The following is a 17,899-nucleotide window of genomic DNA, read 5'->3' as shown; positions in this document are numbered from 1 at the left end:
AATTTGATTGAGTTTCTTTGAAAATATTTTCTGACATACACAGCAGGAATTTGTAAATCCAGATTCTATTAATGTGACCCATTCTGAAGAGCACATGCTTACAATGGACTGTTAATGCAAAAACATTACACAGGGGTTTGCTGAATGAAAATGACTTATGCCTAAGTGTATAGAATTGAACTTAATGATCTCCAAGCTTTCCTAGACTTAATATATGAAAGCTTGGATTCTCACTATGAGTTAGCATTAGAATTAAAAGAAAAAGTGAAAACTTCCCATTAACTAAGAACTTTGTTTTAATTTGAATTAAGCAAAACATGCTAATAAGAATGTTATTTTTATAAATTAATTACATTTGTTTTACTTGTATTAATTAAAACAATGCTATAATTATTTTTAACTTTTAAAAAATGTGAGAATAGTCCCATTTTTCACTTTCTGAAGTAATATAAAATTTACTCTTAAATATATTTTAGTAAAAAATGAGACTCAATTATGCAGATGCTAACACAATAAGGGGGAAGAAAGAATAAATGTTCAGTGGATTAGACAAAGGGGAATGAAGGGAAAGTGGGGATGGGAAAAGGAAGGACAGTGAAATGAATTGGATATAACTTTCCTATGTTCAAATATGAATACATGACCAGTGTAACTCCACATCATGTACAATCACAAGAATCGAAAGTTATTCTCCATGTATGTATAATATACCAAAATACATAATACTGTAATGTATACCTAAACAGAACAGAAAATAAATAAGTGTCATTATAAAGAAAGATGTTTAGTATATAAAGCATTAGTAATTAGACATGGCAGACAAAGGCAAGGTAGGACTAGAAGCACTGGAGTTTGGAAAACAATGTGCTATTTTAAGTTTTCACTCAGTGGAGCAATACAGTTGGTTTTATTTTCTATCCTCATTGTTCTTTCAAATGAGTCATACTATTCAAATAAAAATGCTTTTGTTTGAATAGTCTTATTGGTGTAAAGTTTTTCGTTTGTTTGTTTTTGGTACTGGGGAATGAACTCAGCTGCACACAACCACTGAGCCACATCCCCAGCCCTATTTTGTATTCTATTTAGAGACAAGGACTCACTGAATTGCTTAGCACCTCACCTTTGCTGAAGCTGGCTTTGAACTTACAATCCTCCTGTCTCAGCCTCCCAAGTGGCTGGGATAACAAGCATGCATCACCTCTGCCAGCTTGGTGTGAAGTTTTTAAATGAGAAAAAAATGTTGGTAGTCTTTACTATCTTAAAGTAAACACGAATGTTATATAACAGTAATTACAATTTGACAAACAATTAGCTAAATTATTAATCAGTACCTGTCAGCTAAGTCCTACCTAAATCCACCCAAGAATTGAGTCAAGTGATCAAATTGGTGAAAATGCAAATGGAGTTAAACAAAAATGATTATGTTCAGCACAGATTTTCTATTCATGATTGCTCAAAATTTATTATATACTTGTACTGACAACAAAAATTAATAGTAATATAAACATTTCTTTTTAAAATTTTTTAATTGTAGATGGACACAACACCTTTATGTTTATTTATTTGTTTTTATGTGGTGATGAGGACTGAACCCATCGCCTCACAGATACTAGGCAAGTGCTCCAGCCATGAGCTACAACCCAGCCCTAAAATAAGCATTTCCTGAACCAATTATTTTATTTTACTTTTTTGGCCATCATTGAGGAAACCAGAGATAAATCCATCACAATTTACTGCCTGCCAAGATCCTTACTCTTTAGCATTTTCTCAATATTTAAGAGCAAGAGTATTGGGAACTATTGTTTCATTAACTTCAATGACTATTTTAGGTGGGAATTTGATGTCTGCATTGTTTTTAGGTTATTGTACTTCTGAGCCCTTTAATATTATTTGAAATATTATGTATGCCCTATATATCTTGAAAATACATGTGTATATTATGCATGTATTTAATTTTTAATCTAGTCTCATCTTTCAAATGATTACGCAGTTTTGCTGACTTTTACAGTACACATCTTTCAATGAACTTAAAAGGCAAACAATGAAACAAAGAAAATCACAAATGTTTTATTATTTCCTTGAAGTAGCAAAAACTCTCTATCACCCTCTAAATTTTAACATTGAAGGAAGAATTAATTTAGCTCACCTCTCTGAGAAAGGCCCCAGAACTTTCTCTTTCCAAGTCTGCTTAAAGATCCTAGTGATTATTGGGATGGGGTCATGTAGGACTAAGACAAGAGTAACATACTGAGAAAACAGACTGCTGTGTATTCCAATAAAAATGTGTACTTCTATATGACACCAACTAATCCACAGGAAGGAAAAACCCAGCTACTGTAACAACATAATGATGAAAGCTCATCTCCTCACATCAAGTAGAGGCTTGTTAGGATGTGGGTGAGTATATTGATCTGTATTATATTTATATATGTACAGTATGCTCACCATATACAGTTTCATAGTGAAGAGTGAAGCATATGAGGAATAACTTGTCTTTTAATAAGTTTTGATTCACATGTTCTGAACTGCTAACCTCAACCCTTTTCTGATATTCCTAACTAGCTGTGGTCAGTGTCATTTCTTGAAAGCCAATAGATGGCATTGTTGTATCAGGCAGCTCCATCCTGTCTTCAAAACACAAGATTGTCTAACATTATCCAGGTTTTTGTAAATGTCCCTAACATCTTTATATAAATCGTTTGAAAATCTATGTAGAGAAAGTTCTCAACTTCTATGATTTTTGACTTGTTTTTGAGTTACTTCTTTCTGGAGTTATGTAAAAGTCACAGGAACTTTCAACCTTCAGCATATCCTAATTTTTGACCATATTCTTTTCATTTCATTTAAACCCTAAGCACAATCTTTATACTACTAGATACAGAGGAGAGTCTTGGCTTTCCACAGTCTTATTTCTGACTGAGATTGGCGGCCAATTCTATAATGCTATAGGTCATTTAGACTCAGTAATAAAACCATTCCTATTGAATTAAATATGGTTATCTTTAAGAGCAAATGTGTGGTCAATGTTTTCAGTCATTTCTGCTTTAATGAAACCAAAGTGTCTTTTTTCTCCCTAGAGATGGAATCAGATTATATAATTATGTAAATTTCAAAAGTCATAAAACTTTTAAAAAGTGAATCCTCATTAATTAAATCTAAAACTTTCCTTTTCATTTCAGCTGTATAAAAAAGTATTTAAGTGCTTCTTCTACTTTAAATGATTTCTTTCTCTGGATATAATTTTGAGTAGGCAATATTCAATAATGCATGGTAGTAAGAAACAGGCAAAAAATTATGTAGCTAATATATATTTATATATTTATTTACTTACTTATATTTATATTTCTGGGCATAGTGGGCCTGTAAGCTCAGCTATTTGAGAGGCTAAGGTAGGAGGATCACAAGTTTTAGAGCAGCCAGGTAACTTAATAAGATCCTGTCACAAAATAAAATTCTAAAATAAAAATTGCCATGGAAGTAATTTAGTGGTAGATTTCTTACCTAGCAAGCACTAGGCCCTGCATTTAACCCCAGTACCGAAAACAGTCTATACCTATATATCTATATCTCCTTAAGGAGAGAAAGATATGGATACATAGGTATACGTGTGTGTGTGTGTGTGTGTGTGTATAGAGAGAGAGACAGAGAAAAAGAGAGAGATTGCTTTAAAAGTTTCCTTTATATTTTGAATTTTTGAACCAGCTTTAAGAATATTGTGTTTAAAATGTGTAGCTTACTATTAAAAAGGCAGCATTATTGAACAGTAAAATGTTTCAGTGAAGAAATAGAAATAAGGAACTTCAGATATGATATGCACCCCAGAATCTGATAGAATGCAGTAGCATTTAAATCACCTGCAAGCCACTTAATTATAATTTTATTTTCATAGTGACTGGTCCTGTGGATACCTAGTTTCCAAATTTAATGTGTACAAAAGCTTCTGGCTTTCTGAAATGAACAAGAAAAAGATTTCAGAAAACAAAGTCATGCAAATTTTTTCAGTATGCTGAATTGAATCAGATGGGTTTCTCTCATTTTCCAGCACAGCAGTTTACTATGAACTTTGAGCACATACAACAAAACCCTTCAGGCAGAAAAGTATGCTCTATATGTGTATATACATTTTTCTCTACTTTTTCTTCAGTATATGGAAGCTGGAGAGAAAGAAAAAACGAAATTTAAAAAGAGATCTCAAGAAAATAGAAGGGAGACCAATAGAGTACAAGAAAGCAATTGAGAGGGAGGGAAGAAGAGAGGGTATGGAGAAGTACTGGGGCATAAAATTTATCAAATTATACTACACCCATGTTTGAAAACACTACAATGAGTCATAGATATGTATAATTATAGTGTACTAACTAAAATAATAATAAAAGAAGATCAGTAAAGTGAGCATGTGGATCAAGAGAAGGGAGGAGGGGAAGGTACTAGGGAATGAGATAGTTCAAATTATGTTACGTGCATGTATGATTATGACACAATGAATCCCACTACTATTTGTAATTAGAATGCACCAGTAAAATACGAAGAATTAATGGAAACCATAAGAAAACAGGAGGTAAAGATTTCAAAATTAACATACACTTTTTTCTATATTTTTATTGGTGCTTTCTAGTTGTACATAAGGGTGGGATTTGTTGTTACATCTTTCTAGATGTACAAAAAATATATGATTTGTGCAACATCATTTTCCAGTGAAAATACAGTTTCTTTCTTAAAATATTAATTTAAATTTTAATAAAGTTCTTGCCTCAAAGAAGTTTGCTTTTGAGAAAAGGTAAAACAGTTTTCTGTGGTCATTACACTAAATGAATTTTAAGATCTTAAAATAAAATACATTTTTGACCAACATTTCCTCATTATCCCCAATCCAGACCTGTGGAGCAGAAGCAAAGAGTAAGTTGGACATAAGCCACATAATTCATGAAAGGTATAATATGAAACAAAACAAAAACATACTGAAATAAAAGAGTGAAAGATGAAAGGATACAAACTTTTACTTATAAGATTCATTAAGTACTAGATAAAAAAATTAAAAATTATTGATGTAGGCTGAGGTTGTAGCTCATTGGTAGAAAGAACACTTGAATGTCACACATGAAGCACTGGGTTTGATCCTTGGCACACTAAAATAAATTAAAAACTAAAGGTATAAAAAATTTCTAAAAATTTATTGTTGCATTATAACTAAACATAAAATATGTTTATGAAGAGTGTAGAGACAGTAATTATTCTTGGCAACAAGAATAAAGAAAACTATGAGGTGATTGATGAGTATTTTAATTAATTTGATTGTGCTACACATATCATAAGCACACTTTATAAAATTTTGTTAATTATATCTCAATTAAATCTTGGGAAATTATATCTTTCTGTAATGCATGCTATTTCTACCCTAAATCCAAGCGTGCTTTATTCTACCTGTTTCTACTACTCCCCTGTTTTCTTCTCTCTCCCCATGCAAAATAACAAGGAAAAATCACTAATAAAGAAAAACAATCCACATATGAACATTAATAAAATGCAAACATGTTTCTAGTACAAGAGGCTTCAATATTAACTTATTTCCAGGTAAGACTGATCTTATTTTCTCCAGGGAACAAACATTTTTTTTCCCTGACAACTCATAAACACTGAAGCATGACATATTTAAATCTGTTGAGAATAATAGTAGCAACTAAAATTTTCAGGGCCACAGATTAAGATTACAATGAAGTATATGCTATTTTCTTTACAAGGATATTCTACAATTCTTTGTTATATTAAGCATAATTGTTTGGAAATTTAATTCCGCTTCATTTACAAAGCACTGTGTATTATTTGGTAGATCTTTAAAATACTACTTCTTCTAAATACAAGTATTAGGATGGTCTATAATAGCCTAATATTTCTAACACAAATGTGCAACAATAACCACTTAAAAATCCACAATTTCCTCCCACTTTGTAATATACTAGGACAGGCCTTTATAATGAAGGCAAAGATTGTCAATAACTACATAATTCAGAATACAAAATTTCTTGAGAAATATTAATTGTTTGATTGTCTTAGATAATTGCCATGATGTTCTAATAATATGGGTTAAAATAGCAAATTTAACATATATTTGACAAACTATTACCAAATGTAGAGTGCTGAAGAACATATATGAAGCGTATGTATTTTTTGGGATATTTAGTTTTTTTAGTTGTAGTTGGACACAATATCTTTAATTTTATGTGGTGCTGAGAATCGAACCCAGAGCCTCCCACATGTTAGGCAAGCACTCTACCACTAAAATACAACCTCAGCCTGAAACGCATGTATTTTAATATCTTCATGGACAATCAAAGCAAGGCAAAAGTGCTATAAAATTTTTTGAACTCAAAAAATTATAACTAAGAGCTGGGGCTATGGCTCCATGGTAGAGCACTTGCCTAGCATGTGGGAGGCACTGGGTTGAATTCTCAGTACCACATGTAAATAAAGCCCATTGACAACTAAGAAAATATTTTTAAAAAATTATAACTAAAAGAAAGATGGAAAGAATAGAGGAAAGGGAGCAGGGGTATGGGGAAGGCAGGGATATGCGAAGTGCTGGGAAATGAATTGGAGCAAATTAAATTGCATGCTTGTATAATTATTAGTTCACTAATATTTGTTCAGTAAAATGAACTCCTATATATATAATGAAAATGCACTAATATTTTAAAACAAAGACATTTGATATAGTTGATAATTTTATAATTTGTGAAATATATACTAGAGGGAAATAGTTTATAGTCATTGTGATGTTTTCTTAATGTTTTCTCCAAGTGAATTAGCTTGTTCAATTATTAATTATTCAGCAATGCATTGAGAAAACAAGCTCAATACCATATGGCAATATGGCCTTTATTCATATAGCAACAAGACTTGTCTCTCTATTAATATCAATTTTTATGTAATCTGTTTCAACATTTGAAGTTATAATAGAAAAAATATGTCCTCTTTAAGATTTTAAAAATGATCTGAAATGACTGCATTATTTATTTAAAAGTTTTGCTCTGGACTTCTTGAAACAAAGCACATATTCAGAGGGTAAGTGTTTTTTCCTGACAATCAAGAAAATTCTCCTTACCACACTCTTGACTATTTTTGAGATATCTACTATACTGTTTAGATAGATCACTTTATGGATAAAAATTTTCTTTTCTTTTTGGTGTGGAGTATTACTGGGGATTGAATTCAGGTGTACTCAACCATTAAGACACATACCCAGCCCTATTTTGTATTTTATTTAGGGACATAGTCTCACTGAGTTGCTTAGTGCCTCACTGTTGCTAAGGCTAGCTTTGAACTCACCATCTTCCTGTGTCAGCATCCGAAGCCTCTGGGATTACAGGTGAGTGCTACTGCGCCTAGCAAAATTTCCTCTTTTTAAACTAAACATTACCTCCAATAGCTTCAAACTTTCCATGTCCAAACACTAACAACTTTTCATTGCTAACCTCTCAAATATTTCAGAAGAGCTATCATATTTCACCTAAATATTCTTTTGTTTCTCAAACATTCTTCCTTTGATGGGTATCAACAACTGTCACCATTTACAACACTCTACCTAATACATTTTCCAGGGTGTCAATATGTCTATAACATTTTAATCCCCTATGTTGCAAAGGAACATCTGGTGCCACAATAATCAAGGTATGATTGGATTAAAGATCAAGGATAATAAAATTAAAAACCTGAAAGACATAGAATATGAACAAACTGGGTAGGCATAAAAGGGAAAAGGAAGAAAAGGAGGAAAAAGTAAGTGAATAAGTCAGGAAACACCAACAATATATGAAAAGTCTCTGTTGAAACATTTAATAGCTTTTGGCATTATCAAAAATATAAGCAAATCTACATAGAGATTGCCAGATAAAAGGATTTAATATTGTCATATAGGTTTATAGCATATTTATGTATCTTTTTCTTTAGAAATAAGATTTTATTTTCTTTTTTTTTCCTGTGATCTTTGTACTCTAGTATAAGAGACTTGGACTCAGCCAAATCCTATAAGAAGTTAACAGAGTAAACTTAGGGATGCTGGCACAAAGTTGGAACATAAAGCTAAGGCAACAAACTGAAAATATGTTCCTGAACTTGGATTTTTACTTATACCTGTACTTATTCTCAATACTAGTATTTTAGCATTTGTCCAATATAGATATTTGAATGACAGAAAACATAGACAATTCTCTTTTTCTGTGATATTGGTATTCATATTCCATGGGCACACTTTGGTTTTACCAACACTCTTTTACTAACTGACTGTGACACTCAGTAGGCTATGTCCTCTTTAACTAATTTTCCACAACTATAAAGTGAGACTAATAATAGTAAATACATAAAGAAATTTTTATGACAGAGATAACACACATTATATATAAAAACTTTTAGAAAAATATATAGAAAACAGGAAAGATCTATAGTATTATCTAATAAACCTCTCATTTTCCTCTTCTTTCATTTTCTTTTTCTTTTTATTATCACAGCACCATCCTCATCATCACCATTACTACTACAGCTCTTTAATATGTACAATCCACCCCCTCTCGCAACACTTCACAATACATCTGGCTTATGTAGATTCAACTCTGAAATTTCTCTAAGTTCCATACAATTTATTTTACATATTAATATATTTATTAGTGTTATTAATATACTAGCATTATAAAATTTTGCTTTATTAGTCAATTCTAATAGAATACTATTATTTCATCACTAAAGCTTCTCAGGGCAGGGCCCTTATTCACCTATGTATCTCTTCAAGTTTAGTGAAATTTCAATATTTATATGCTTATTTAGGCAACAAATGATCACAGACTTTCACTGGTACAGCAAATAATGCTGTATGATATGTAAATAAGCCCACATTATCCATATTTCTTTTAATTATATAAACTTTACTGTTAGGAGACTTGGCATGTTTGTTAAGCTAATACAAAAACACCTCATGTATGAATATTCTAAAATAATATTGATTTAAAATCCTTACTTTGAAAAGTCTAACTCTTGTGCCGTGTTTAATTACATACTTTACAAAGCAGATTTTTTTGAAACAAATACCAGTCAATTCTATAACTATTTAGTTACATTCTAAAAGAGCCTAAGAAGCTCTTTTTACTAAATTACTTTCTCCATTAGGTTAGGTTTTATTTCATTGAAAAAATATCATGTCTTTATTCATGAGATATTTTGTTTATAAATGAATAAACTAATAAAACAACTCAATTATATAATGTATTCTTCCTGTTATTGAATGGCAGGTATAGTTTTTTTTATAACTATTATTTTCCCGGAGTTTGGGAAAGCAGAGTCAGTAATGAAATGTGTAGTCATGCCCCAATTTCAGTACTTCTCTGTTGAAGTCTGCACATAATAGCTCAAACAGAAGTGAATGCTGAGATGCAAGCCTGTCCAAGGCTAAACTAGGGATTATCTCAGTGATGCTCCCATCCCTTTAAAGAAGGCTCCCTTTGGTGTCTTTTCAAGCAGTTGCTTGGCTACCTATTTTCCAACAATATCCCAACCAGATCCGTCTAGTCTTTTTCTTTCTTTCTGAAGAAATAAGCACAATCTTGGATGATTTCTACCCTAGTAACTCTCTTTTCTTTGAAATAGTTTTTAATCGATTATTTCATAGAAAAAAAAAAATCTTAGGTTGTTTTCTATATATAACCTTTGTCAGAATTCACTAACTATACCTGCCTACCACAGGAAAGAGTTTTCATTTTCTGCACTATTATCCTAGCACTACACTAATACAATTGTTATACATTATACCAACTTAAAATGTATAAGTAGCAGAAAGATCAGTAGAGGGAAATGAATAGGAGGTGGGAGAAAGGGAGGGGAAGGGGAAGCAGAATGAGAACAAATTATATTCCCTACTTTTATAAGTATGTCAAAATGAATTCTATTGTCATGTATATCTAAAAATAACCAAGGGGGAAAAACAACATTAGAAGGCTGCTCTTGGTAGCACATGCCTGTAATTCCAGCGTCTGGGGAGACTGAGGTAGGAGGATAGCAAGTTCAAACCAGTTTCAGCAACTTAGTAAGGCCCTAAGCAACTTAGGGCGATCCTGTTTCAAAATAGAAGCTAAAAAAGGTTCTGGATATTGCACAGTGGTTAAGCACCCCTGAATTCAATGCATGGTACCAAAAAAAAAAAAATTAGAAATCACATACTTCAAAGTCATCATCTTATACATGCCTGAAGTAACAGGAGAACTTAAGGAATCTTTCCAACCTTACTTGCCCTAACTGATGGCAAGTCAAGTCCTCTAACTTTAAGCACACCACACTGACCACTACAATATACATATGGAGAACTGAATAAAAGCATGCCAAGCAGCAAAATTCTGACCCTCCAGAGTACATACTACTATATTTTATTAGGACGGATTCACAACTTGGTGCTGTCCATGAAATATGGTTTAGGATATATTAGAGTACCATGAACTCTTATGCTTGTAATTGCATATTAAGTAAGTTTCTAATTTGGTCAACACAGTTTAGATGGGCTGGCTCTTTTAGTATCAGGTCTTGAATTGTAGGGAATAGCAAACCCTGTTTATTCAGAAGACTATGTGCATCTTCTAGGTTTCATTCCTAGAATTTTCATGAGGTTGATTTGGATAAATGCATCACTAGCATATATAGAAATAAATACAGGATTTCAAATAACATTCATATTATTTTTAATGTTTTGACGTCCTCCATGCTTTCTAGTTTCCTTTAACTAATTTCCATAAGAGTAAATACAGTCCAGAAACACTACTGAAGAAAATGATATATCAGCATGCACAAATACAAGACCAGTGATTATATGATAGTCATTTTACATATCTACCAAAGATTTAGCACTGTGATAGGCACAAAGATGGCTTAAATTAAAACTGTTATAATTAATAATGTAAACAAAACAAGGATATTACAGTCTCCTTGAATTTGACTTATTCCCTGTTCAATGGTACTGGTGCTTTAAGACTTCAAACAGACATTTCTTTCTTTAAATACAAAGAAACATCACGATGAGAACATTTGGTAAATAAACATACAGCTTTATTTACAGGTGTATGGTGACTCATGACAATTACCTCAATTTTTATGCTTGACAGAACAGTATTCCGTGTATATGTAAAAGAAAACTGAGCAAAATTTCATGATCTTTGGAATTTGATTTGATCTAGATAGATTCTAGAGCATTTCAGCATCATGTCATGGAATGGATTATAAAATTTTCAATTTAGGGTACATGGTTGCCCAAAGCTAAACAATGATTTTGTTACAGTTGAATGATAGCTAACAACTGTAATATGAATGCTTTGTAATAAGTAGTTTTTTTCTCAGAATATACTTTAACCCTATCCTGTAAATATTTATTGATTATATATTTTACTAAGGTAAACTCAACAGAATAATCACAGCCTCATTCTAAACGATCTCACATTTTTAAACCAAGAAAACACCATATATTTTTGATATTCCACACAACAAATAATTATACAGTTACTCTTAATGCTTGGGAACACTCTGAATAACCCAAATATTATTGCATAAAATCAAAGGCTAATGATTATGCCATTATTTCCAAGTACCCTTCATTTAGAAACTACTACCTACATATTCATAAGAGAATTTCATTTCAAAATTGTATATATGACTGTAACAATGTGAAATCAAAATTTTATTTTCTGTTGTGTCATGCTTGTGGTTACCTTGCAATGACCTATTATGAACACATTGATGATTACATGGTAACCAAGAATTTAAAAGATGGAAAACCCTGTTGCAGAAATTTCATTTTAGGGTTTCCTTTTTAAAAAAAAATTGTTATTGGAGATAAAAATTCAAAATAGAGTTTATTATGCATACAAACTCTATAATTTGGATAATCACAAGAGATTCCCTGGCTTCCTTGTTTAGACTTCTCCACATGGATTGTGTGATATAATTGCCAAAAGAAGGGAGTATCTACTAGATCTTACTTGGGTGGTAATAGTTCAGATGAAGTTCAATTTTCACACGCTGACGAAATTAGATCAAATTAGAAACTCCCAAGGGGGTAAAACCACTATGTCCAGAAAAATCTATGAGACTAACATCACTTCATCTTTGACCATGCATCAATAAGAATCTTCATGCCTGAACCTGGGTAATATAAGTATGTGTTACACTGGTACTTTTTTGTGTGAAAATAATAATAGGGTAAATATATCCTTAAATTCTGAAGTATTTCTTTAAAGTACATTTTAAATTCACTTTAAATGTTAAAATCACCATCATTTTTATGGAAAGTATTGCTATAACCCTCCTGAGTTCCGAAAGTAATTGTTTTGTGAAGGAGCTGTTAAACTACTGAGTAAATAACATGTCTTTTGAAATTATCATAATTACACATATTTACATAACAGACTCCACGGAATTGTTACCAAAATTACATAAAATCCCACATATAGAAGTTTCTCTTTCCTTTATTCATGAGCTTTTTTAAATTTTCATCATCTTCATCATGCACACTTAATATAGAATAAACAATTGTTGATTATCTCTCCATGGAATTTTGATAGGAAGTAGACTCTTATCATGAATAAATGAACTTAACATTTGAATCTTTACAGACTAAAATGTACATCTACTTATGTAATATCTAATTTATAGAGCTTCTGTTAGCCTTCAAATCTAGGTATGTAACTTCTGTTATCCTTCAAAACTAGATCATGTCCTCATTTTTTCCCCTGAGTAACCAAATTGAAATCTTGAAATTTCATGTGATTAGAACTCTATTGCAGGTATACAAAGTGTATATAGTCACTCTCAAATGACTGAAATATTACCTGATTATCCTCAGTTGACTTAACTTCTTAAAACAATGATTGACAAATGTCTATCTTTGTTTGCTTTTCCTTATACTGACATTCTCCAGAGTCTTATTATGAGATGGCATGTTTTATATATTTAACCTGCTTACTCTCATCCCACAGATATAATAGACACTTCTGTGGATTAGTGTGAACCCTATGACTCTCAGATTTATGACTTCTACCCTTACTTCATAAATGTCCAATGCTTTTCAACTCAGGTACTTCAAATGCAGCATGCCTCAAAAGAAATGGTATTCTCACTAGATCTACACTTTTTCATATTGCTCTAACACTAGATGCTATCTCCCATAGCCACTGAAATGGCTATTTTATGCTGTTTGTATATCCTGATATGTTCCTAACTTTTTACTTTATCTGTACTCACCTGGTAAGTTTTCTTACCATTTTTCTCTATACTACTCTAGGCTCAGGCAACATCTCAAAAAGGTCTTTTCCCCATTAGGCATTTTAACCCAGCCAACTTTGCACTCCCACAAGTAAACCTTTACTGTGCAAGCTGCTCAAAATCCTTCAATAGCTCTCCAGCACCTGCCAGGATATAATCCAAATTCCTGAATGTCAACTTCAAGGTCATTATCATCTCCATAATTACTATTTTAGTCCCATACCTCAATCTTGCACTTATCTGGAATCTTCCTGAGAAGCCTTTTTACATCAAGAATATATCATATGATACAAATTCTTTCCATATTACCTGGATTATTCCTACCCATTCCTGCTCCTTTACCTTTGGCTGAATTAGGTATACTCACAGTAATCCTTTAGGATGACCTTAACTACAAATGGTCTCTCCCCTTTTTTTGCTTTCCATTTCCTTAAACAATCTGATTTACATTGTAGTTTATATATAAATATGTCTGTTTTCTCCACAATGGCATACTTCAATGGAGAAAAAAAGTCTGGATTTTAATATTTCCCTTGTGTAATGAGGTTTATGCCCTATAGTATAAAAATAATCTTTATGAATGAATGAAATGAAAAACCAGAAAAATGTATTAATAATTCTAGATCAACAAGTATAAAGATAAGATTTCAGAAGGAATGGAATGAGGAAATTTTCCTTTCTCCACTGAAAATTATACTTTGCAATTTGAAATAAATGCCAGTTGCCTGGCATATGTTATGAAAATATATTACAATGTACCCCGGGAGAAATACTAAATTTGTCATATGTTTCATATGTCTGTAGGCCTTGACAGTAATAATAATTGTTTAGAGTTAGGTATATATTGAAATTCTTTTTTTATATTTCTGACCATTTCTCCTGTGGTATCTTATAGAAACTTTTTTTTAAGTAAAGGAAAACTAGATAGGTGGAAGAAAGTAGATAAACAATTACAAATAATATATAGAATTAATGTATTAAGATGGAATTGTACTTTAAAACATTGAGTACAAAAGATGATAAAGTATTTTCTTTTGACAATTAAGAATAATACTTTTAATCATTTTAATTTTAATAAATCATTTCAACGATTCATTCCCTTGAGTCATATTAATCCCTCATGAGAAAAATAATATTATACTAGAAAAGTAGCAGACACATTTTTCCATAGGTAAACTAATTTACTAATTTTTATGTCTAGGTATGTTTATTAAAATATTTTAAATGTAGAATTATAAGAATAATTCAGCAAAAAAGACTTAAGAAGAAAATGATAGGAATCATGACCTTTCCAAATTAAATACTAATGAATTATAGCTGAATGTATTCATATGGTCCAGAATAAAATTATTATTTTTAATATAAGGTGGAATGGCCAAAGCAAGCAAATGAACTCATGCATTACCACAAACATTTAGAATCTTCTATGACGAAAATATTCTGTATCCATCATTCCAGTGACATTGAAATGTATTTTATTCCATTTTTAGTTTTATTGACCATGCTCTGCAAAGATTGTTACAAAATCAAACTTTATTCTGTCTGTTTTGCTGAGAACTTTGTACCTTTTGGTAATCATCTCCCCCTTTCCCCTATTCCCTTTCTTCTTATAGCCACCATTCTAATGTCTGGTTTTAGAATTCAGTTGTTTTTATACTGCACACAATGAGTGAGAATATGTGATATTTGTCTTCCTATGTTTGGATTGACCTTTTATTTGTAGGTACACCTAGAGAGAAAGAAGTCCTCAAATATGTACGTATCTCAAATAGATTTTTATTTTATGAATCAGTCCTGGGTAATACCCAACTCAGGATAAGCACACTTTTTTTTTCTTAAAAACAGTAATGGCGGGCTCAGGATGTGGCTCAAGTGGTTGTGTGCTTGCCTGGCATGCATGAGGCACTGGGTTCAATCCTCAGCACCACATAAAAGAAAATAAAGATATTGTGTTTACCTAAAAACTGAAAAATAAATATTTTTAAAAGTAATGGGATACAAAATATTATAATTAGAATACCAGTCTTGTGACTATACATGATTCACACATGTACATAGAAAAGTTATGTCCACTTAATTCTAATATCTTTCCTATTCCCATCCCCCTTTTCCCTTCATTCTCCATTGTCTAATCCACTGAATTTCTATTCTTCAAATATCCCCCTATTGTAGGTTACTTTCTGTGTTGCTATGAAAAAGGGTAAGCATTATCTCCAGATATTACTATGGAGTAGTATCCAACAATTAATGGAAATAAAGAAATCCAGGTGAAGGAAAAAAAGAGTAGTGGAAAAAAGATGGCCAGTATGTCCAAATATTAAGGCAACAAACACATATGTGTCCTTACTCTGTGTAGCAATTAAAGGAGAACATTTTATCCTTAAGAAAATATTACTCTTATGATATTATTGAGGTTACTAAGAAAATGGAAAACCTATGTCCTGAATTCAACATTTACTGCACTGTTTTTTTTTTTCCTGGCAGTTTCTACAAACGCTATTGTTATTTTAGAGATGAAATTCTTATTCCAAGAGTAAAGAATTACATGGTCCTTCTTAAGGAATATAGCATTGCTCTTTTTCAACCAAAGTAGTTTTTGAATGTAGTAATTGCCCCTTTAAATCAAATAGGTACATTTCTCTTGTGTTCTTCATCCTATCTGTAAGATTTTTTCTATTGATATTTCAAAGACCTTTCTGGCATGCAAATAAAAGAGAGGGTCCTATACCTTTATAGTCCAAGAAGCAAAGTGTTTTTCATTTCTAAATACGTCATGAGGTTACACAGAAAATTACCATTTGTGAATCTCCTCTAACTCTGGTACATGCATTTCCCTACAGAATCTACCAGACACTTCATACCATGACAGAATGTAAGTGATAGAAAGAAACAAAGACATCAACCAAAGCAATCCTCTCATTTTATGTATATAATATCTAAGGAAGTGTTATATATAAATCCTTAAATTTTTGAAACAGAAATGTAACGTGGTCATCGGTTAAAATAAAAAGCCTTGAGTATTTACAGACTCAATTTTCTTTGCCTCAGTTCAAATCCCAGGTGAACTAAATATCCTGAACAACTCTAATTTTATTAGATTCTTGTCAGGTTGGTTTAGCTTAAAATAATGAGAAATTGAAGACCTCTCTTCAAGAATGAGATAAAAATACAAGTGAATAATCAGGGTCACAGTTGAGAAACAGCATGTTGCAAATAATCTAAGTTAATAATGTAGATAAAATGTTTAGAAATGAATACCAGAAATACTGTATTATGATTAACTGCAGACATAGTGATGTTTTGTAAATGTTGAGCCTTCTAATTGCTTGGATCACAAGGTAATTAAATTGCAGTACTGTTGAACTATTATAGTTTTAAATTATAATACTACGTGCTTAGGAATGAAAACATAGGAGATACAAAAAAGCAACAAAGCAAAATGCTTATTGTCCAAATTCACAAGTCTTGTGTTTTTATTTTTAACCCTTATTATATTTTGCTTAATAAAGTAAATATTTAATACTTAATACTTTCCATTAGATATTATAAAACCTGTAGAAAAATAGTAGGCAGTTTTCTTCAAGATACTTAAAACTGAGTGAGAATTGAAAACAGATGTAAAGTAAAAAGGAAATGGCCATACTAAGAATGTCAAATCACTTATGTCCTACAGACTAAATATTCTAATGAAACCATACAATAAAGTCCTGATAAGAAATGAGTTGATGGGGCTGGGGTTGTGGCTCAGTGGTAGAATGCCCCTCTCGAATGGGTGAGGCCATGGGTTTGATCCTTAGCACCACATAAAAATACCTAAAATAAAGGTATTGTGTCCATCTACAACTTTAAAAATATTTTTAAAAAGGAATTAGTTTTACTGAGGAGGGTACAATCTACAGTAGAAATATAAATAAAAATTGCCTCCATATGTATGCCACAAAAAAGAATCAGTATATGGATGTTTTATCAATAAGGGATAATATGATTATCAAAGGCATGAAGAATAAATAAATTTAAGGTTAATGTAGTAAGAAAAATACAATAAGAAAAGGGTCTTAGGATTCAGAAGGCCTGGGATTGAAAAAAATACAAGATAAATGAGACATAATTCTGGAATGTCTTAAGGAAAAACAAATGGTATAATCAAAGCAGAAAGATCAGAATAGTCTGACAGCAGGGTGCAAATAACCCAGACTGGGAAGAGAGAAACAGGCAAAGACAAGTTAAAAATTATTTCAATTAATCAAATATAACAGATTGAATATTTAATGAGTGAAAAAAAGATAAAGGGAATAGTATCACAAAGAAAAAATAACAAAATGAAAATATGAGTACTAATATCTACTGATACTATGATTAATATTTTTGAAACCTAATAATCTATTTTCTTTTTCCTTTAAACTGAGAGAAAAGAAACAAGGCAGATATAGGTGAGAGGGATGCATATCTCTATTTTGCCTGATGCTTTTAGTTAAGAGGAAACAAAGTGTTCCATAAATTGTGTAAACTAGTAAGAGCATTTATGCCTCCATTTGAACACTTGGAGGAGACTAAAGTTCAGGATGACTATGAAAACACAAGAGATGTAACTTAGTTTAGGAAGCAAATGATAATG

Source organism: Callospermophilus lateralis, chromosome X (assembly GCF_048772815.1).
Source record: "Callospermophilus lateralis isolate mCalLat2 chromosome X, mCalLat2.hap1, whole genome shotgun sequence".
NCBI lineage: Eukaryota > Metazoa > Chordata > Mammalia > Rodentia > Sciuridae > Callospermophilus > Callospermophilus lateralis.
The sequence above is the reverse complement of the archived record's forward strand: the minus strand, read 5'-3'. Positions refer to the sequence as shown.